The sequence below is a fragment of the Crocuta crocuta genome, unplaced genomic scaffold (assembly GCF_008692635.1).
Source record: "Crocuta crocuta isolate KB4526 unplaced genomic scaffold, BGI_CrCroc_1.0 scaffold41, whole genome shotgun sequence".
Lineage (NCBI taxonomy): Eukaryota > Metazoa > Chordata > Mammalia > Carnivora > Hyaenidae > Crocuta > Crocuta crocuta.
In genome coordinates, this window is record NW_027529428.1 from 16,837,267 (window position 1) to 16,860,287 (window position 23,021).

Here is a 23,021-nt window from a genome sequence, read left to right on the forward strand (position 1 = left end):
TTATTGTGCTTTGCAGATACTGCATTTTACAAATCGAATATTTGGCAATTTTGGTAATTCTTAAAATAGTTCGAACTTTTCATTATTATTATGTTTGTTACAGTGATTTGCAATCAGTGATCTTGTTGTTACTCTTGAAGTTATTTGGAGGTACCACAAACAGTGTACATATGAGATGGCAAACTTAATCGATAAATGTTGGGTGTGTTCTCACTGCTCTGCTGGCCCACTCTTTCCCTCTCTTTTTCTCTCTCCTTGGGCCTTCCTATTTCTTGAGACACAGCTATATTGAAATTAGGACAGCTTGTCACCCCACAGTAGCCTTGAAGTGTTCAGCTGACAGGAAGAGCTGCACCCCTTTCACTTTCAGTCGAAAACTAGAAACGATAGAACTTAGTGAGGAAGGCATGTTGAAAGCTGAGGCCTCTTATGCTAAACGATTAGCCAAGTTGTGGAAATAAAGTAAAAATTCCTGAAAGAAATGAAAAGTGCTGCCCCCGTGACACGCAACAGATAAGAAAATGAAACCGCTTCATTGCCGATATGGAGAACGTGGTAGCTATCTGGATAGAAGAGGAAACCCACCCCAGCTTTCCGTTCAGATACGTCTAACCCAGGGCGAGGCCCGGACTCCTGCATCCTGTGGAGGCCGAGGGAGGTGAGGAGGCCGCGGAGGCCGGGTCTGAAGCGGGCGGGGGTGGTTTCGGGAGGCGGCAGGAAGGAAGCGTCGCCGGGACGCGGCAGCGCAGGGAGACGGAGGGGCTGCGGCGCGTTCTCGGGGCGTCTCCGCGGGAGCCCCCGGCGGCGCCTGCGCTCAGCAGCGCGTTTTCAGGGCGGGGCGAGAGCCTCCCGCAGCAGGAAGACGCCGCCGCGCGCCCCGCGTGGCCGGAGGGAGACGCCGCCTAGCGCTTTGCGTGGCCGGAGGAAGATGCCTCCGAGGACTTTGCGTGGCTGGAGAGGAGGAGTCCGCACCCGGCTTCGAGGCCTCCAAGGACAGGCTGGCTGGCCGGCCGCGGCGGATGCCCCCGGTGACTTGCAGGTTGTGGCGGCGCCTAGTCGCCCCTTCCCAGGCCCTGGGCCTTCACGACGACGGCGAAGCTGCTGTGCCGTGCTCGGTCCGTGTGGCGACAAAGCCTGGAGGACAGCGGTGTGCTCCCAGCCTGGGGCCCTGAAGGCCTGAAGGCTTCCAGCCGCTGCTGGGACTTGCTCAGAAATAGGAAAGCTTCCTGTCAAAATAGCGTCCCTTACTGACCCTGCGTCTGATGACACCAGGGTTCTGATGGAGTTGGCCGGTGGCAGTAACGTTGTCTCGTGCCTGCTAACACAACATCCGTTCTGCAGCCCACGGACCAAGGAGGCATTTCCACTCTCAAGTGTTCTCTTTGTTAGCTAATTCTATTTATTTTAGGAGTGCAATTAACGTACAGTGTTACACTAGTTTCAAGGGTACAGGGGTACAGTATAATGATTCAGCCATTCTGTACATTACTCGGTGCACCTCAAGTTACGTATCCTCTTAATTCCCTTTATTTCATCCCTGTCACCCACCCATCTTCCCTCTGGTGACGACCAGTTTGTTCTATGTATTTGAGAGTCTTCTAAGACAACACAAGCAGAGGAGGGGCAAAGAGGGAGACAGAGAATCCCAAACAGGCTCTGCGCTGTCAGCACAGGGCCCAACAAAGGGCTTGAACCCATGAGCCAAGAGACCATGACCTGAGCCTAAATTAAGAGTCGGATGCTCAACCGACTGAGTCACCCACGGGCGTCTCTTTGTTTTATTTCTCATTCAAGTCTTCTTGCCTAAGAAGTACCTTTCGTAAGACTATATGTGCCATAGGTAGGGTTCCTCTGATGGATCTGGTAGAAGTAACTTGAAAACCTTCCGGGAAGGAGTCACCATCCTAGATGCCGTGAAGAACATTCATGATTCATGGGGAAAGCTCAAAATACCAGCGCTATTAGGAATTTGGAAGAGGTCGAGTCCAGTCTTTTTTTTTTTAAGGTTTATTCATTTTTGAGAGACAGAGTACAAGCAGAGGTAGAGCGGAGAGAGAGGGAGGCACAGAATCGGAAGCAGGCTCCAGGCTATCAGCACAGAGCCTGACGTGGGGCTCGAACTCACAAACTGTGAGATCATGACCTGAGCCGAGGTCGGCCACTCAACTGACTGAGCCACCCAGGTGCCCCTCAATTCCAGTCTTTATGGATGACCTTGAGAGGTTCGAGACGAGGGGAGGAGGTAGATGCAGATGTGGTAGAAAAAGCCGGGGAACTAGGATCGGAAGTGGGCCCTGACGATGGGACAGAACTGCTGCAGTGTCATAAACGAGCAGGTGAGGAGTTGCTGCGCATGGATGAGCACAGAAAGTGGTTTCCTGAGATGCGATCTACCCCTGGTGAAGGTGCTGTGAAGACCGTTGAAATGACCACGAAGGATTGATTATGTCCCATCAGCTAGGTTGATGGAGCAGCAGCAGGGTTTAGGAGGATTGGGTCTGATTTTGAAAGAAGTTCTGTGGGTAAAATGCTATCAAGCAGCACTCTATGCTGCAGAGAGTTTCGTGAAAGGAAGAGTCCGTCGATGGCAGCAAACTCTGTTGTTTTATTGTAAGAAATTGCCACAGCGACCACCCTATTCAGTCAGCAGCCATCCCTGGCAAGAAATTCTCTAGCTGCTGAAGCTCTGTTGATAGTTGGCATTTTTTTTTGACAATCAAATATTTATAAATTAAGGTATGTACATTGTATTTGTAAACATAATGCTCTTGCAGTTCTAAAAAACCAGTGTTTAGTGAATGTAACTTTATATGCACTGGAATACCAAAAAATTCATCTGACTTGGGCTTATTGGGAAATTCACTACTGAAGTGTTCTGAAACTGTAGATGCACTATCTCAGAGGGATGTCTCTATTCTTAACTTCTGAATTAACTTATCTCTCTGCTTTCTGTCCTTTTTTTTAGTTTGCTATGTAATACTGACCAGATAATCATTGGAAAATGATCCACATGATCACAGTATTAAATAGTTCCTTACTTCTACAGACCACCAACTACGTACCAACTCTACCCTCCTGCCTGTGTTTGTAAGGACAGTGAACTAAGACTAGTTCAACATATTTAAAAAATCAGAAATAACATATACATGTATTTATTTTTTTTATAATGTATTCTCAAATTAGCTAACATACAGAGTATACAGTGTGCTCTTGGCTTCAGGAGTAGATTCCCATGATACATCACTTACATACAACACCCAGTGCTCTTTCTTACAAGTGCCCTCCTCAGTGCTCATCATCCGTTTCCCGTGGCCCCCCCCCCCCATTCCTGTCAACCCTTAGTTTTCTGCATTTGTTCTCTGTGTCTTAAGGTTTGCCTCCCTCTCTCCTTGTAACTATTTTTTCCTTCCCTTTCCCCATGGTCCTCTGTTAAGTTTCTCAAATTCCACATATGAGTGAAAACATATGTCTTCTTTCTCTGACTGATTTCACTTAGCAAAGTACCTTCCAGTTCCATCCATGTTGTTGCAGATGGCAAGATTGCATTCTTTTTCTTGGTGAATAGTATTCCATTATATACCTGTATCATCTTTAATCCATTCATTCATGAATTGATGAGCATTTGCAGTCTTTCCATAATTTGGTTATTGTTGATAGTGTTGCTATAAGCATTGGAGTACATGCGCCCCTATGAATCAGCACTCCTGTATCCTTTGGATAAATACCTAATAGTGCAATTGCTGGATTGTAGGGTAATTTTATTTTTAATTTTTTGAAGAAACTCCACAGTGTTTTCCAGAGTGGCTGCATCGGTTTGCATACCATCAGCAGTGCAAAAGGTTACTCTCAGAAATAATATTTTTGACATCTGAAAGTTGTATGAATTTTTTTTAATTGAAGTATAAGTAACATACATTGTTATATTTTCAGGTGCACAAAATAATTATTCAGTTCTCTACATTTTTCATTGCTCACCAAGATAAGTGTTCTCTTCATCCCCTTTTATCTATTTCACCCATCCTCCCTGCACACCTCCTCTGTGGCAACCACCAGTTCTCCAGCGTCTGTTTTTAGGGCGCCTGGGTGGCTCAACTGGTGAAGTGACCGACTTCAGCTCACATCGTGATCTCACGGTTCACGGTTTCAAGGCCCACATTGGGCTCTGCGCTCAGTGCTTGCTTGAAGCCTGGAGCCTGCTTCAGGTTCTATGTCTCCTGCTCTCTCTGCCCCTCCCCCACTTATGCTCTGTCTCACTCATTTCCCCAAAAATAAATACATGTAAAAAATAAAAAGTCTGGTTTTTTTTACTTTTTTCTTTACTTGTTTTGTTTCTAAAATTATTACATTTGAGTGAAATCATAACGGTATTTGTCTCTGACTTATTTTACTTAGCATAATACATTCTAGTTCCATCTGTATTGTGACACATGGTAAGATTTCAGTCATTTTTATGGCTGATACTACTTTGCACATATATATGTATATACAGACATGTATTTATACACAGACACACCATATTTTCTTTATCCTTTCATCTAGGGTTGAATACTTGAGTTGCTTCCATAATTTGGCTATTGTAAATAATGACTCAGTAAACATAGGGGTGCATATATTTTTTCAAATGAGTGTTTCCGTAATCTTTGGGTAAATGCACAGAAGTGGAGTTAGTAGATCGGATGGGAATTCTATTTTTAATTTTTTAAGGAATATCCACACTGTTTTCCATAGTGGCTGCACCAGTTTCAGTTCCCACCAGAAGTGCATGATGGTTCCTTTTTCTCCATACCCTCACTCTCTATTATTTCTTGTGTTTTTGTTTGCTTTGCCTATTTTTGTTTTTACTGGAGCCTCAGGTGGCATATGACAGTTCATAAGATGGCTTCAGGGGTAGGGCCTTTTTTGTTTTTGATTCTAGCCATTCTGACAGGTGTAAAGTATCTCATTATGGTTTTGATTAGTATTTCCCTGATGGTTAGTCATGTTGAGCACCTTTTCGTGTCTGTTTTATATGTGTCTTCTTTGGAAAAATGTCTGTGCAAGTCCTCTGCCCAGTTTTAATTACATTACTTGGGGTTTTGAATGGAGTTGTGTAAGTTTTTTTTTTTTTTTAAGTTACTGAGTTCTAGAACTTCTTTATATATTTTGGATATTAACTCTTTATCAGATAGATCATTTGCAGATATCTTCTCCCATTCAGTAGATTGCCCTTTTGTTTTGTTGATGGTTTCCTTCCTTTTACCAAAAGCTTTTTGTTTTGGTTTAGTCTCTATAGTTTCATTTTACTTTCATTTCCCTTGTCAGAGGAGATAATCGAGAAAAATGATTATTCGGCCAAAGTTAGAAATTGCTTCCTATGTTGTTTACCTAGAAATTTTATGATCTCAGGTCTCACATTTAGTCTTTAATCCATTTTGAGTTTTTATAATGGTGTATAAAAGTAGTTCAGTATAATTCTTTTGTGTGTAGCTCTTCAGTTTTCCCAGCATCATTTGTCTTTTTCTCCTTTGTGTGTTTTTACCTCCTTTTTAAATAAATTGACCATATAATTATTGGCTTATTTCTGGACTCTTTGTTCTGTTGGTCTCTGTGTTTATCTGCCAGTACTGTACTGTTTTGATGACTACAGCTTCATTGTATATCTTGAAGTCTGGGATTGTGATCTCTCCATCTTTGTTCCTCACTTTCAGGATTGCTTTGCCTAGTCATGGTCCTTTGCAGTTCTATACAAATTGTAGGATTATATATCCTAGCTTTGTAAAAAAAAAAAAAAAAAAAAAAAAGTTGATATTTTGTTAGGTATTGCATTAAGTCTGTAGATTGCTTTGGGCATTATCGGCATGTTAACAGCACTGTTTCTTCCAACCCATGAGCATGGCATGTGTTTCCATCTGTGTCATCCTCCGTTACTTTCGTCAGTGCTTCATAGTATTCATAGTCCAAGCCTTTCACCTCCTTGGTGAAGTTTAATCTTAGGTATTTTATTCTTTTTAGTGCAATTGTAAATGGGTTGTTTTCTTCTTTTTCTGCTTCGTTATTAATGTAGAGATATGACACAAATTTCTGAATGTTAATTTAGCATCATATGACTTTACTGCATTCATTTATCGGTTCTTTTGAGGTATTTTGGTAGTCTTGAGGGTTTTCTATATATAGTATGTCATCTGCAAATAGTGAAAGTTTTACTTGAGTATTTTGGATTTTCTTTTTCTTATTGTTATGGCTAGATCTTTGACTATTATGTTGAATAAAAGTGGTGAGAGCAGGCAGTTTTGTCTAGTCCCTGATCTTAAAGGAAAAACTCCATTTTTTCCCAGTTGCAAATGATGTTAGCTGTGGATTTTTCATTTAAGGTCCTAATTATGTTGAGGTATGTTTGCTCTAAAATTTCTTTGTTGAGAGTTTTTATTATACATGGATGTGGTATGTTGTCAAATGCTTTTTCTGTCTTTTGAGATGATCATGTGATTTTATCCTTTCTCTTGTTAATATGATGTATCACATTGATTGATTTGGGCATATTCAACCACCCTTGTGTCCCTGGAATAAATCCCACTTGATGGGTGGTGAATGATTTTTTTTAATTTAAAGAAATTCCCTCTAACATTTTTTTTTTCCTTAATGTTTATTTATTTTTGAGAGAGAGAGAGAACATGAGCATGACCAGGGGAGGGGCAGAAAGAGGGAGAGAATCCAAAGAAGTCTCCAGGCTCTGACCAGTCAGCACAGAGCCCAGTGCGGGGCTTGAACTCATGAACTGTGATATCATGACCTGAGCCTGAAGTTGAATGCTTAACTAACTAAGCCCCCCAGGTGCCCTCCCCCCACCAACATTTCTTGTTGGATTCAGTTGGTCAGTGTTTTGTTGAGGATTTTTGCGTATATGTTCATCAGAGGTAGTGGTCTGTAATTTTCTTTCTTCATAATGTCTTTATGTACTTTTTGTATCTGGGTAATGCTACTGTTAGATAATAAGTTTGGAAGCTTTCCTTCCTCTTCTGTTTTTTGGAATAGTTTGGAAAGAATATTAACTCGTCTGTAACTGGTAGAGTTTACCTGTGAAGGTTTCTGGTTCTGGACTTTTTTGTTTGTTGGGAGTTTCTTGATTACTGATTCATTTTCTTTTTAGTAATTGATCTGTTCAGACATTGGATTTTTTCCTCATTTAGTTTTGAAGGGTTATATATTTCTAGGAATGTGTCCATTTCCTTTAAATTGTCCATTTTATTGGCATGTCATTTTTTATATTCTCTTGTAATCAGTCCTTTGTATTTCTATGGTATCAGTTATTACTTCTCCTTCATCTGATTTTAGTTATTTGAGTTCTCTCTCTTGTTTGATGAGTCTGGATAAAGGTTTATAAGTTTATAACCAGCTCTTGGTTTCATTGACCTTTCTTTTGGGTTTTTTTAGTCTTATTTATTTTTGCTCTAGTTTTTATTACTTATTTCCTACTACTGGCTTTGGGTTTTATTTGTTCTTTCCCTCTTTCCTATACATAAGGTTAATTTGAGATTTTTCTTGTTTCTTAAGGTAGACTGATACTGCTATAATCTTATGTCTTAGAATAGCTTTTGCTGCATCCAGAGATCTCTTAAATTTCATTTGTTTCCATATATGTTTTGATTTCCTATTTGATTTCTTTATTGACCCATTCAGTATATAGTACCTTGTTATTTAACCTCCATGTATTTGTGTGCTTTCTAGATTTTTTCTGGTGATTGATTTTTAATTTTCTGTTCCCTTGTGGTCAGAAAGATGCATGATATGATTTCAATCTTTTTTTTAATTTACTGAAATTTGTGGCCTCAAGGGTGAGCTATTCTGGGGAATGTTCCACATGTACATGAAAAGAATGTGTAATCTGTTGTTTTTGGATGGAACATTTTGAATACATTTCTTAGGTTCCTATGGCCCAATGTGTTATTCAAAGCCATTATTTTTTTTGTTTTTCTGTTGGGATGTTATATCTATTGATATAAATAGGGTGTTAGAGTCCCTTGCCATTTATTACATTACCATCAGTTTCTTCTTTTATGTCTGTTCATGGTTGCTTAATGAACTTAGGCACTCCCACATTAGATGCATGAACATTTATGATTGTTATATACTATTTTTGGATTCTTCCCTTTATCATGTGTAGTATCCTTTGTCTCTTGTTAGAGCCTTTGTTTTAAGATCTGTTTTGTTGGATGTATAAGTATTGGTACCCCACCTTTCTTTTCACTTACGTTTGCATGTAACTGGTTTTCCATCCTTCCCCTTGAATATGCATGTGTCTTTAGGTCTCAGGGGAGTCTTCTTTAGGCAGCATAGAGATGGATCTTGCTTTTTATCCATCCAGTCAATCAGTATCTTTGAAAAAAAATTTTTTTGAGTGTGACTCTTAGTTTATTTATTATGTTTGTTTATTTTTGAGAGAGAAAGGAGAGAGGGAGAGCAAGCAGAGGAAGGGCAGAGAGAAAGGAGGACCAACGATCCAAAGCCGGCTCTGTGCTGGCAGGAGAGATCCTGATACAGGGCTCGAACTTATGAACCATGAGATCATGACTGAACTACCCCAGCGCCCCTCAACCAATATCTTTTGATTAGAGCATTATTCCATTTACATTTAAAGTAATTATTGGGGTGTCAGGGTGGCTCAGTGGGTTAAGCATCAGACTCTTGATTTTTGCTCAGGTTGTGATCTCTGTGCTGTCAGTGCAGAGCCCAATGTGGGGCTCGAACTCGTGTCTCTCTGCCCCTCCTCTGCTCTTTCTGTCTCTCTAAATCATTAGATGTGTACTTGCTGCCATTTGTTACTTGTTTTATGGTTGTTTCATTTTTCTCCTGTTTTTCCCTTGCTCTCTTCTCTTGTGGTTTGATGTCTTTTTTTAATAATATGCTTTGATTCCTTTCTCTTTATTTTTTGTGTCATAAGTTTTTGATTTGTAGTTATCATTAGACGCATGTAGTATCTTATGCATATGATAGTCTAAATTAAGTTGATAGTCACTTAAGTTTGAACCCATTCTTTATTTTCTTAAGCTTATTTTTATCTTTTGCAAGAGAGAGAGCAGGTGGGCTAGGGGCAGAGAGGGAGGGAGATAGAATCCCAAGCAGGCTCTGTGCTGTCAGTGCGGAGCCCAATGTGGGGCTCGAACTCGTGAACCGTGACGTCGTGACCTGAGCTAAAGTCCGATGCTCAACCGACTTGAGCCACCTATATCTCTTCATCTTGAAAGTAGTGGCCTTAAGAAGAAAAGACCTTGTGGTGTCCTCTAGCACAGTGTCCCCTGTTTATCAGAACCAGGCATTTCACAGGTGTTTGCTGTGAGGGTGGCATGCACCCCACTGGCCTGGCTGGGCCGTGTTCACTTCCAGTCCAGGCTGCTGCAGTGGCCCATGCTGCCTATTGTAGGTGCACTGGACACGGCGTGGTCCCTGAGCTGTTAAAGAGTCGTTCTGGGGCTGCCATGGGCTTGTTGGGTGGTGTCAGCAGTCAGACCAGAGACCTGTCCTCAGCCCATCTGCTCGATCTTCAGCTGCACCAAACTTCAGGGTGCCGTCCCTGCATTGCCCCTCAGATGCTTTCCTTTGTGGGCAGGGCCTGCAGGCAAATAGATGTTTGCCCCAATACGTGTCTGCCGGGGCTGTAGTCGCACTAGTGTGTGTGGTTCTTTCCCACGCTCTCCAGAGCAGGCATCACTTCAGAGTGGCACTCGTCCCTGCTGGACGGTTTGTGGGGCGTGTTTGGGCAGGAGCCCTGATGGGTTGGGCAGGGACTGGGCAGGGAGGTAGAGCGGTGGAGTCTGTTCAGGCTGATGACTCCAAGTGTCAGGTTATCTACGCCGGGGTGGGGAGTAGAGAAGCGGTGTCCACCAGCCCTTTGTTCTTGGACAGGTCTCCTAAAGATTCCTGCCCCTTCAGCACATGTTCCAAGATTAAATACATGTGCCTCTGTACATCCCAGGCTCTTTTCAGACTGCTGTTTCTGTATCTCCTTGGGCTTGTTCGTTAGGCTGGCTCTTTAAGGGCAGTAATTCAGTCTCCTGTTACCCTCCACTTCTTCCAGAGCTAAGTCTAAGCCAGTTTTAAAGTACCTGGAGTTAAGCCCTGCAGGTTTCCAAACCAGGTGTTACAGGGGCTCCTCTTCCTTGAGCAGGTCTTCTGTGCCTGAGGTTCATGGTATGAGGTCTGCTTCTCTCCTTTCTCCATACTTAGAGTGACTCTCCCATTTGTGGTTAGTCAGCCCTGGGGGTTTGGTTCCCACTGAAGTCTCCACCTCTCCTACCCTTTTTGATGTGTCTTCTCTCTCTGATTAGCTGTGGAAAAATCTGTCTTCCCGGTATTCAGGTGGTTTTCTGAGTTAGTTGTACTAATGTGCCTGTTATTTAGGTGTATCTTCCATCATTGAATGAATTCTAAATTTCATTGTCCATAAGTAATGTTGGAATATGAAAATGCTAGTTTATTTACGTAATTTCTGTAGCTGCTTTCAAGCTGCAATAGCTGAGTCAGGTAGTCCTGACAGCAACCATATGTGACACTTCATCTCGTTTTTGCTCAGCGCACACTGTAAATGATCGTAAGACTTTTATAAATAACGTGTCTCAAGTGCCACACATGTTGCCATACAGTGATGTTTTGTGTAATTTTTATTACTAGTGCATACCTATCACATCAAAAGAAGAAAAGAAGAGGAAAACAGGTTTTGAATATCATGGTTTTAAAATACATTGGAGTGGGGGCACCCGGGTGGCTTAGTCGGTTAAGCGTCCGATGTGGGCTCAGGTCATGATCTCACGGTTCGTGGGTACGAGCTCCACATCAGGCTCTGTGCTGACAGCTCTGGGCCTGGAGCTGCTTTGGGATTGTGTCTCCTTTGCTTTTTGCCCATCCCCTACTCCTTCTCTCTCTCCCTCTCCTTCTCTTTCTCTCACAAAAATAGACATTTAAAAACATTTAAAAGTTACATTGGAGTGTGGATTACCTTACTGGATTAGATGGAGAATTATTGTCTTAATTATGCAGTGACCCTATAGCAAAGCCAAAAAAAAAAAGACAATAAAAGTTGACATTATCCAGCTTAGTATTTATCACAGTATTCCCAACTCATTGAAATTAATAGAAAAATTAGAAAATTTAAAATCATATCTTAACAATAATAAAAAATGAAAATGAAGGTACAGCCAAAGGAAGTTTAGCTCTTTTTTGATGAATTTAGAAATGTTATAGTCCGGCGCTGTGTATTTGAAGAGTCATTGTAGAGTGTGAAATGACTGAGAATTAACCCTTGTGAATAACACGTATGGGAGAACTTCAGGTGAAAAGATTTTTATGAAGTTGCGAAAACACTAATCAGTACAACCTGGAGTAGAGTACACTAAGGTGTGTTTTAACTGATAGCGACAAAATATACGAGAAGCGGTAAAAGGCTTAGTTGGGCAGTTTACAAAATCTAGCGCACGTAGAAGTGTTTAATGCCTATGGCCAGTTTACGTTTTTAGAAATAGAAGCTGGAAATCCTCACTTGCCAAGCTCCACAGGTCTTTGACATCTTAGTAGTCAGTGGTAAAGGTTTATTGTGAATTCTTTTTACATTGGGCTGAGACTGAAAATTTTTTGAACTTGGAGAACCACCTTAAGCACTTACTAGATACTGAATGATTTGATAGATAATTTTTGCTGTAGGCTTAGTAATGTTTCTACATGGATTCAGTCAAATCTACAAAACAATGCTTGTGTGTGAGAGATTTACATGTGGTCAAGTCATTTTGGTGACAGCTAATGTTCTTTGAATCACAGTGTCAGGCTGCTTTTTGTGTTTCTACTGCTATCAAAAGATAAAAAGTAACACCTGTTTTCCCAACAAAAATTAGCAATAGGTATGTTTTCTGAGCTCATACTGAGTTCCAGTAGTGTATTTCAGAACTTGATGCAATTGTAAAGGAGATGTGCACATTTCATAATCCACTTAATTGTACAAATGAAGAATGCGTTCAACCACCCTTCAATTTAAAATGATTTATAGCGACAAACATCAGAAGAGTCTGGTAGACTTGCCTTTTCTAGAATGTCCTATAATTGGAATCATATGGTATGTGTACCTACCTACTAGTTGATGACTGTATTCACTTAAAATCATGTGCTCATGGATTGATACCACTACTTGTGTGGAAAGACATTTCAAAAATGAATATGTAAGATCTCATTACAGGCCAGCATTAATAGAAGAACCTTTACAATCAATTTTGATGATAGGAAACACTAACTTTAGGCCCCAGTTCAGCAAAAATGTAATCTCCATAAGAATAATTTCATTCTCTTCAGTGGAAAATTTATGTTCAGTTTTTGTTACTATTATATTTAGAATTTTTAAATAGTAAAATTTGTGATAATTTTTTCTCTCTGGGTTAATTATCCTTTTTTATATTTGTGTATATATGATGCTTTATCATCTTGAGGCCTTGTTGACCTTGGAAAGACTGCCCCTCCCAAGGCCAGGCAATTTCTAGAGATAGTAGAGGATTGACCTGTGTAGTACATCTTGGATATGCAGACCAACCATTCCATAGCCAATACCCCTTAACATCTTTATGGATCTCTTACACTTTGGGCCACTGTTCTCCTGCCCTATGTATGCCACACCCGGGAAGAGATAACTAGAGATAGCCCCTACATCCTAGTAAAGAGAAAATAGTCTATTAGCTTTATTTTTAGAGCAAAAATAATCACATGTTAATTTATTAACCTTTGGAATTGTACTAAGTACTAAGAAAACAGAGAAGTTAGAAGAAATTATTCCTGTGTTCAGTTTGGAGAGATAAAATGCATATACAGAAGAGAAAATAAAACAATTATTATTTTTTTTTTTTACTATTGAGAATCCAGTTTTTATTTCATGTGGTTATGGTTTATAGTCTTTTTTTTAAATTTTAAGATTTTATTTTTAAGTAATCTCTATGCCCAATATGAGGCTTAAACTCAGAATCGTGAGATCAAGAGTTGCATGCTTCACCAACTGAGCCAGCCAGACACCCCAGCTTACAGTTTTTATCTGCAACTTTGTGGAGATGTCATGATGAATGTAATTTTAGCTGTTATAGCATGGTTTGTAATAATTTTATTCATTCATTCATTCATTCATGTTTTGAGAGAGTGAGCAGGGTCGGGGGAGAAGGAGAGAATTTCAAGCAGCTCCATGCCCAGTACAGAGCCTTGACAAGGGGCTCGATATCATGACCATGAGATCATGGCCTGAGCTGAAATCAAGAGCCTGATGTTTAACTGACTGAGCCACCCAGGCACACCTGGCTTGTATTAAGTGTATTGAGTAAATGCTGACCTGATCCAAGTGATTTAAGTTATCTCTATTTGTATAATTTAGAAGATGAGTTAATGTTTTAGGTTATCAATTTTAAAATATATATAGGATCATCATGTAAGTGGAGTTTATGAAAAATAAACATGTTTTAGAGTATTTTGGGGTTCATAGCAAAACTGAAGGGAAGGTATAGCGATTTCCTTTATACTTTCTCCTCCAATACATGCACACCCCTCTCCATTATCACCCTCCCCCACCGGAGTGGTACATTGGCTGTGGTTGGTGAGCCTACATTCATACATCATTATCACCTAGAGTCCATTGCATACATACATTATGGAGCATTCCTGGTGTTGTACATTCTGTGGGTTTGGACAAATGCATAATGGTGTGTATCTGCCAGTATATCTACAGGGTAGTTTCACTGCTTCAAAAATCTCTGCTCCACGTATAATCCCTTTTTGTGTAATCCTTTGCAAGTACTGATTTTTCTGATTGTCTTCCTAATTTTGCCTTTTCTAGAATGTCCTATAATTGGAATCATATGGTATATAGCCTTTTCAGATTTGTTTTTTCCACTGAGTAACATGCATTTAAGGTTTCTTCACGTCTTTTCATGGCTTGATAGCTCATCTCTTTAGCACAGAGTAATATGTTATTGTTTAGATAGATCAGTTTTTTATCCATTCACCTACGGAGGAACATCTTGGTTGCATCCAAGTTTTGGCAGTTGTGAATAAAACTGCTATAACCATTTGTTCGCAGGTTTCTGTATGGATTTATGTTTTCAGCTCCTTTGGGTAAATACCAAAAAGTGTGATTGCTGGATTGTATGGTAGGAGTATGCTTAGTTTTGAAAGAAACTGCCAAACTGCCTTGCATGGTGAGTGCACTGTCTCGTGTTCCTCCTGGTGAGTGCATTATCTTGTATTCCTGCCTGCCATGAATGAGAGTCCCTGTTGCTCTGTATTTTCAGTAGGTGGTGTTAATGTTTTGGATTTTGGCTTTTCTAATAGGTGTATGGTGATATCGCATTGTTTTAATTTGCATTTTCCTGATGGCATACAATGTGGGGCATCTTTTTGAATGCTTATTTGCCCACTGTATATTTTTGATGATGTGTCTGTTCAGGTGTTTGGCCCATTTTTGTTTTTTTAACTGGGTTTCATGCCTAATGTGGAACCCAGTGCAGGGCTTGAACTCACAACCCTTAGTTCAAGACCTGAGGTGAGATCAAGAGTGACTGGATGCTTAACTGACTGAGCCACCCAGGTACCCCATCAATATTTTAATTGAGTTGTTTTCTTACTATTGAACTTTTTGTGTTCTTTGTTTGCTTTAAGTAATAGTCCTTTCTCACAAACATCTTTTGCAAATACTTTGTCCCAGTTTGTGGCTTGTCTTTTAATTCTTCTGACAAGTCTTTTGGTAGAGCATATGTTTTTAACTTTAATGAAACCCATCTTACCTCTTCTTTTGTATCATGCCTTTGGTGTTGAATCTAAACCTTATTGCCAAACCCAAGTCATCTAGATTTTCTCTTGTTATCTTTTAGAGTTTTATGATTTTAAGAATTGGATTTTTCTAAAGTTTTAATTTTTTAAGTTATAAGGGTGGTACATGTTTAGTGAAGAAAACCTGAGAAGCACAAAAGAATTCTACCAGAGATAATTATTAGGTTTTATTTATATCTTTATGTATATTTGCAAATACTCTTTTTGTTTTGTTTTGTTTTTATTTTTTATTTTTTATTTTTTTTTNTTGCAAATACTCTTATACTTAATAGCATTTAGAATTTGAAAGTTAATTGAAGTCTATTTATTTTTAAACACAAAGTGATATTACTGTAAGTGACTGCTAATGCCACTTGTGGAGGGGGAGCATATTTGAGAAGTCTGTGAGTTTAATACATAGAGGATTATCTAAAACATACAAAGCTATCATACAGTTCCATAGTCTGCTTTTTCGATATATCATCATATCATGAACACTGTGTGACTTCAGGATTCCTCTTTACCTTGATTTTGAAGTTATAATTTGATTATAACTTCAGATGAGTGGATTTTTAAGTTGATAAATAGGTTTAAGACTTTTCATAATTTTCTCCAAAATTGAGAACGAGGAATGGACTTACTTAGTTTACTTAGTAAACTTCTGGCTTACTAAGTTTAGTATTTGTGTAATACTTCATAGTGCGGAAGTTTCTTATTTTCTTTGTTAAACTTTCTTTGATGGATTTTTGGCAAGTACACACAGTGTCACAGTAATTTTATACATACACCCTTTTTGTGTTGGTACATTTATTACTTTAGGGCAGTTTCCCCTATGTAGTATTGCTGGGTCAAAGTATATACCTTTATTCTTTTTAATGTTGCCCCATTGTTTTTCAGCAAAATTTTATCAGTTCCAGAGTTCTTCTTAAGTGTTCTTGAGATTCTTGTTTTTCTGCATGTATGTCTAAATTAGATTGATGAAAAATGGTCTTGTTTTTTTCATTTGTTTCCTTGGTAGTGAGGTTCAACATCTTTTGATGTATGAATTGGCCCTTTGAAGTTCTGTTATATCAGGTTGCCTGTGTTTGTTCGATTTTCAAACCTAGAATATTCCATGTCTGTTTGCTTGTTCTCTTTGCTCTAGCTCCAGTGCCAAGAACATTTTCAGCACATGGTAAGCATTCACATATTAATTGAAGTAAATAATACCAGAACATCCCATTCTTTAGCCATAGTAAAGGATCCTATCTAGGTGTAGGATTCTTAGATTTGGAATTCTTTTTCTTCTAGCCATGTAATACTGTTCCAGGGCCTTCTGGTTTCTAGTGTTACTAGTGAGGAGTCTAGTGCTAATCTATTCTCTGTCCTTTGTAGGCAAGTGATCTTTTTCTCTGTATGATTTTTCTCTTTATGATTGAAATTCAGTTGTTTCTTCTTGTTATCTGTAGATGCAGATTCTTTTTCACTAAACCATCTCCCTCTCTACCCCCTCACCCACCCCCATATTAAACCTGGATCTCAGCTCTAGTATTTCTACAACTAAGGCCATTTTCTTCTATTATTTTCTAAATAATAAGTTTGAGTTTCTTCTTCAAGTATCTTATCTTTCAATAGTGATTTTAACTCTTTATGTTTTATGTCATGGAATTGTTTCCATTTGATCTTCTGGAATAAAAGGTTCACCTCCTGTAAAGGTTATTCTTTATTATTCTCTATGTTCTAATGGTATATCCTGAACGTCCTTAATTTTTTTCTTCCCATAATTTGCTTACATTCTGCTCTCTCATCTGTGTGACTCATCGGTAGGATCCATATATTTTAGCTGTTTCATTTGCTACTGAGTCCCCAATAGAAATGGTACTTTTGTTGTGTTCTGTTAACCACCCAGAGGTGAGGCTTTTATGTGGGTCTCTAAGAATGCACACCAGCAGATAGATGGTCGCTAAAATGGCATTTGGCAGAGGCAGACAAGCTCATAAGCTCTTGTGCTCTGTTGAGGCTTAGGATAGGTCTCCTCTACTCTCAGGTGGTTTCTCCGAGTAGAAGGGCCTTAAGCTAAGTGCTTCTCCAGACCAGGAGGTGTGGGAGCAGTTCAGTTCACCACCACGGCCTCTACTGTAAGCCTGCTAAAGTCAGCAGGGTTGTGTGGACAGCCCTGTCAGTGTCTGCTTCCAGGATAAGTCACATTCACTCAGCCATTTTTGGAAGGGGTTCTACTTTTTAAGTTACTTAGAGGACTTTGAGTTTTGGATGTTGGCTCAGTGCCTCACGGAATTGCAAAGCAAAGCTTTCCCTCTGCTTGGTCCCTTAGCATGTATTCTCTCCCATGAGAACTCAAGAGATCTTGATGACTCGGACATCCTCCAGACTCATCCAGCACATTCTTTGGCAATTGTCTTCTGAGACAAGGAGAAGAGATTAGGAATGTAGGCCCAGTCTTTCCATTTTAACAGAATCCAGAAGCTAACTTTTTAAAGTTTTTATTTATTTGAAAGAGTGTGCAAGTGGAGAGGAATTGGGGTTTGGAGAGGATCCCAAGCAGGCTCCTTGCCATTGACGCCGAGCCCAATGTGGGGCTCAGACTCATGAACCATGAGATAATGACGTGAGCCGAAACAGGAGTTGGACGTTTAACCAACTGAGCTACTCAGGTATCCCCAGAAGCTAACTTAAACAATATCTACCTGTTGTCCAACTTCTTGTTCACCTATGCCTGCAAAAGAGGTTATTTTTAATTCTTCTTTGACATTGTAGTGTAGACTAAAATACATGGAGAACCATTAGTCATGTGGTACTAGTTGAGAAAGGCCACTGATACCTTTGTGATATGTTCAGTAAGGTAGTCACTCTTTGCAAATAACCATATGTACTAAAAGATAATCTATCAAGGTGCATTTAAAATAATGTTAAGGGGCGCCTGGGTGGCTCAGTTGGTTGAACATCCAACTCTTGATTTCAGGTCAGGTCATGATCTCACAGTTCATGGGATCAAGTCCTGCATTGGGTCCCTTGCTGACATCATAGAGCCTGCTTGGGAGTCTCTTTTTAGCCCCTCTCCCACTTATACACGCATGAGCGCTCTCTCTCTCTCTCTCTCTCTCTCTCTCTCTCTCTCATAATAAATTTAAAGAAAAATAATGTTAAGGAATTGTATACTATTTTGCAATGGGTATTAAATAAGTGAACTTTCTAAGTAACCATACTTTGATTGGATTCTGAAGCTTTAGTAATTTTGATGGTCCTTTTCCTTGAATGCATTATACATTTTATTAGCTTCTTACATGAAATACATTGATTATAAGTTAACTATTGAAGATTCAGAGTTAGTATGGCAGTACATTTTTTGGTGTGTCTAGTATGGGGTATACATTATTGTGTTTTATGTCTCTTAAAATTAATGCTTCATAACAGTGCACTAAAGGTAGATAATATTTTTTTCCATCATACAGCTGAACAAACCAAGAGGGAACCTAAGTAACTGCCTTAGATTACAGAGGTACATTCTATACCGAAGATCATATTTCTGGTAATGGGATTCTGAGCCATGAGGCCTGGTTCTAGAGTTCCAGAGTCTTAATAATTCTGCTTTACTGCCTTTCATTAATAACACGATTGTTTAATCCTACCAGCTATTGTGGAATGAAGCTGAATCTAGGAGTTACTTTGAAACTTGGTTTTATAAAATATCATTGATAGAATGTGTAGGGAACAATATGCAATTCTAATATCTGTAGAGCAATACAACATAATTCTCTTTCTGCAAATTAAGTCAAGGCCAAAGCAGCCACCCTGTGTATTTTTCTTACTGCTTGACCTTCCCCGCTCAAGTATCGTCATTGTGTGCTCTCACTCATCAGTTAATAGAACATTCTATTTCTAGTTACCTCCTTATCAACTGATACCTTAAAAAGAAATCTTACTGGCTTTCTTAATGGGCTGTAGGAAAGAAAACCCTTTACCATGTCAAGAATTGGTCTATAGTGTTTTTGGGGAGAGTATTTTCTCTGAATGTCAGAAGTAGAATATCATTTTTGGAGACATGATATCTGGCCAGAATTATCCCTCAGATTTTCCTCAATTTTAGACTGTTAATAGATGGCCAGGCACACGGAGCATTAAAATAAATTTTAAGTACTGTCTCATCTTTAGGACTCTGACAGATAGGAGCACCAGTGTATTTAAGCATATGTGTAGATATTTTTATTGCAACTTATAATAAGAAAAACCACTGGAGTCCTTTGAGTCTGCATTCCCATTCAGTCACCAACTTGGTGCTGAGTCCTGTCTTTAGTTTACTGCCATGATTTTCTCTTTATTCTCATTTCCATAACCTGAGTACAGGTCTTTTTATATCTTGTATAGATTGCCTAGCACTTGAAACGTCTAGCTATTCTTTTTTCTCCACTTAAAGTGCATCTTAATTATGTGTAGCTACTTCTAAATCAAGGCTCTTATTATTTTCAAGCCTTTCAGTGGCTTCCCATTGCATTCAAAATGTGTCCCAAACTGCCTAGCCTAGTCCTCGGGATCTACTGTGATCTGGCCCCACCTGCCGTTCCAAACTCAGTTTTCCGCTGCTACTTGCAGTATTATTCCCCTTCTTACCTAGGTCCGTGGATGTACAGCCTGTTCTACCACAATCTGAAAGTGTAACACAAGTTAGAATCTAACTTATTTGTGAATAATGGAAAGATAGTTTAACTTAGAATTCCTTGTTTTATTGTGATTATTTTTCCTTTCCAGCATGTTAATATATTGAGTCCCCAAATAACAGCTCAAAGCGCAGTATTCTGATAGAGTGAGATAGAGCAAATTGCTGAGGAGCACTGTTCTGTACGTAGTACCTGTTCATTTCATTTTTTCCTTTCATGCTGGTGTGACCAGACTCTGGTTTGGAAATGATTATGGTATAGCTCTCCTGGATATCTTTGAAGTTTGCTCTCAACTCCATAACTTGATATTCTTAGCCTTTCCTTAAACCACACTATATTTGCTAGGATTATTATTCTTCATATGTAATATTTGTTGAATCATTATCTCAGATCTTAGTGCTTTAAAATAACTATTTGTTTACTTTTGTTCTGTGACTTGCACTAGGTTTGGTCAAGAAGTTCTGCTGGTTTCACCTGAGGTCACTGATATGACAGTACTTACCTGGCCGCTCGCTGGTGCTTAATGGTCCGAATGCTTTCTGTCCGTATCTGGACTGGAAGTGTCCACCTTGATTTCCTTTGTGACCTCTTAGTCTCCAGGAGGCTACATGAAGCTTTTTATGTGATGGTGGAAGCTTTTCCAGAGAGCAAAAGTTTCTGCTACAGATCTCACCATCACTTTCATTTCTTATTTCTAAATAACTTTATTGAAGTATAGTTTATCTACAGTAAACACGTTTGAAGTGTACAATTTGATAACTTTTGAAACCATCACTACAATCAAGATAGTGAACAGATCGTCATTCCTACAGTTTTCCTTGTACCTTTTTGTAATTCCCTCCTCATGCTGTGATCCACCTCCCTTCAACCACTGATTTGCTTTCTGTCACTATAGAAAAGCCACATTGGTTTGACCGTTCCTCTCTTGATGGACATTTGAGTTGTTTTCAATTTTTGACTATTACAGGCAGAACTCTTACGAACATTCATGTACGTACAGATATCTGTATGGGCATGTGTCTCCTTAAGTACTGGATCAGTACTCAAGAGTGGAATAGCTAAATCATGAGGGAGGTGAATGTTTAACTTTCTAAGGAAGTGCCACACTTTTTTTTGAAGTTGTATTGTTTTATGTTCTTACCCGCAGTGTATAAGAGTTCTCATTCCCCTTTGCCAATCTGTGGTATGGTTTTTTAGTTTTAGCCATTCTAATGGGTGTGCAGTAGTATCTCATTATAATTTTAATTTGTATGTCTCTAATGAAAAATGATCTTAAACATCTTTTTATTTATTTGCCTTGTATGTCTTCTTTGTTAAAGTGTGTTTTCAGGTCATTTGCTCGTTTGATTGATTGGGTTCTTTGTTTTCTTATTGTCAGAGTCCTAGAGTTCTTAATGTATTTTGGGTATACGTCTTGTATTATGCATATACCATATAAAGAATTTCTCCTAATGGGTGACTTGTCTTTTCATTCTCTTAACCATGTTTTTTGAATGAGGTACTTAATTTTGATGAGTCCAGTTTATCAGTTTTTTATTTTATGCTTCATATCTTGTTTTTTTATTTTGCATCTACTTTTATTTTTTTAATAGTTTATTGTCAGCTTGGTTTCCATATAACACCCAATGCTCTTGTTTTTATATCTTCTTCTGGAGGTTTTATTATTTAGGTTTTAGATTTAAGTCTGTGATATATTTTGAGTTAATTTTTGACATGGTGCAACATATGGATCCAAGTTGAATTTTTGCAGTTTGTTGAAAAGGCTCTTGCTTCTATCCTACATTTCTTTGCACCTTTGTCCACATATATCTGTGGTTTTGTCTGTGTTTGCTTTTATTCTGTGATGTGTTTATTTGCCTGCCCTTATGTTAATTCAGCATCATTTTGATTACTTTAGGTTTGTAATAATTTTTGAAGTCAGTGTTAATTTTCCACCTTTGTTCTTTGTTTTCAAAGTTGCTTCCACCATTGTAGGACCTTCTGTTTCCATGTGAATTTTAGAATAACCTTGTCCGTTTTGATGAGGGTGCCTGCTTAGATTTTTATCGAGATTGCATTGAATCTGTGGACCCATTCAGGAGGAGTTCTCAAGATAGCACTATTGAATCTTTTGACCTGCAACAAGATAAATCTCTTTGTTTATTTAGATATTTGTAATTTCAGTGTTTTGCCATCAGTGTACAGCTATTTCACATCTTCTGCTAGATTTGTTCTTAAGTAATCCTATTGAAAACAACATGTTAATTTTCTGGTGGTTCTTTACATATATGGGAATGCACTTGATTGTTCTGTATTGATCTTGTGTATTCTAGTCATGTTAAACTCTGGTACGTTTTTGGTAGATTCCACCAGATTTTTCTACATAGATGACGATGTCAAAGGACAGTGTTCCTTTTTCCTTTCTAATTTAGATACCTTTTCTTTCTTTTCCTTGCCTGATTTTACTGGTTAGATTGTCCTTTACAGTGTTGAACAGAAGAAAAGCATTCAGTCTTTCACTATTAAGAATGTTACAGGGATTTTGCAGATCTCCTTTATCGAGTTGTGTAAGTTTTCCCTTTTTTGCTAATTTTCTGACCGTTTTTAATCAGGAATGCTTTGTAGGATGTTTAATGCTTTTTCTGCATTTGAGACTATTATTTTTCTTTTTTGGTTTATTAATATGGTGAAATACATTTATTATTATTTTTTTTTTTAATGTTAGACCAACCTTGCATTTCTGAATAAACCTCATTTACTTATGATGTATTTTCCTGGTAATATTTTGTTAGATTTAATGTGCTAAAATTTTGTTTAGAAGTTTTACATCTATGTTAATAAGAGATGTGGTCAGTAGATTATTTTCTTATAATGTCTTTGGTTTGGGGATTAGGGCAATGCTAACCTCATAAAATGAGATGAGAAGTATCTCCTCCTCTTTGGTTTTCTAGAAAATTTTGTGTTGAATTATTATTTCTTAAATATTTGGTAGAATTCACCAGTGATACCATCTGAGCCTAGTTTTCCTGTGGAAAGGATTTCAGTTAAAACTTGTTTCTTGAGGGGCGCCTGGGTTGCTCAGTCGGTTAAGCATCCGACTTTGGCTCAGGTCATGATCTCATGGGCCATGAGTTCCAGCCCCGCATCAGGCTCTGTGCTGACAGCTCAGAGCCTGGATCCTGCTTCAGATTCTGTGTCTCCCTCTCTCTCTGCTCCTACCCTGCTCATATTCATTCTCTCTCTCTCTTTCTCTCCCTCCCTCCATCCATCCCTCCCTTTCTCTCTCCCTCTCCAAAAAACCTTGTTTAATATAGTAGGCTTATGCAAAGTGCTTATATTAGCAGTTTGTGTCTTTCAAGGAATTTGTCTATTTTATCCAAGTCGTAAACTTTCTGTCACAGTTTTTCATTGTACCCCCTCATTATTTTAGTATCGCTAGAATATTTAGTGGTGTCACCTCTCTCATTTCTGATAATGGTTATCTTTTTTTTCCCCTATGACCAATACGACTAGCGGCGTATCAATTTTAATGATCTTATTTTTTTAATGTGTATTTGTTTTGAAAGAGAAAGCAAGCAGAGGAAAGGAGAGGAG

General features: G+C 38.8%; 1 protein-coding gene across 4 annotated transcripts in view; it reads left to right on the top strand.

The window, feature by feature from the left end:
- The window catches only part of RIC1 (RIC1 partner of RAB6A GEF complex), a 105,204-nt gene that overhangs the window by 1,071 nt on the left and 81,112 nt on the right, over positions 1-23,021 (top strand). The gene's annotated exons all lie outside the window — the stretch shown is intronic.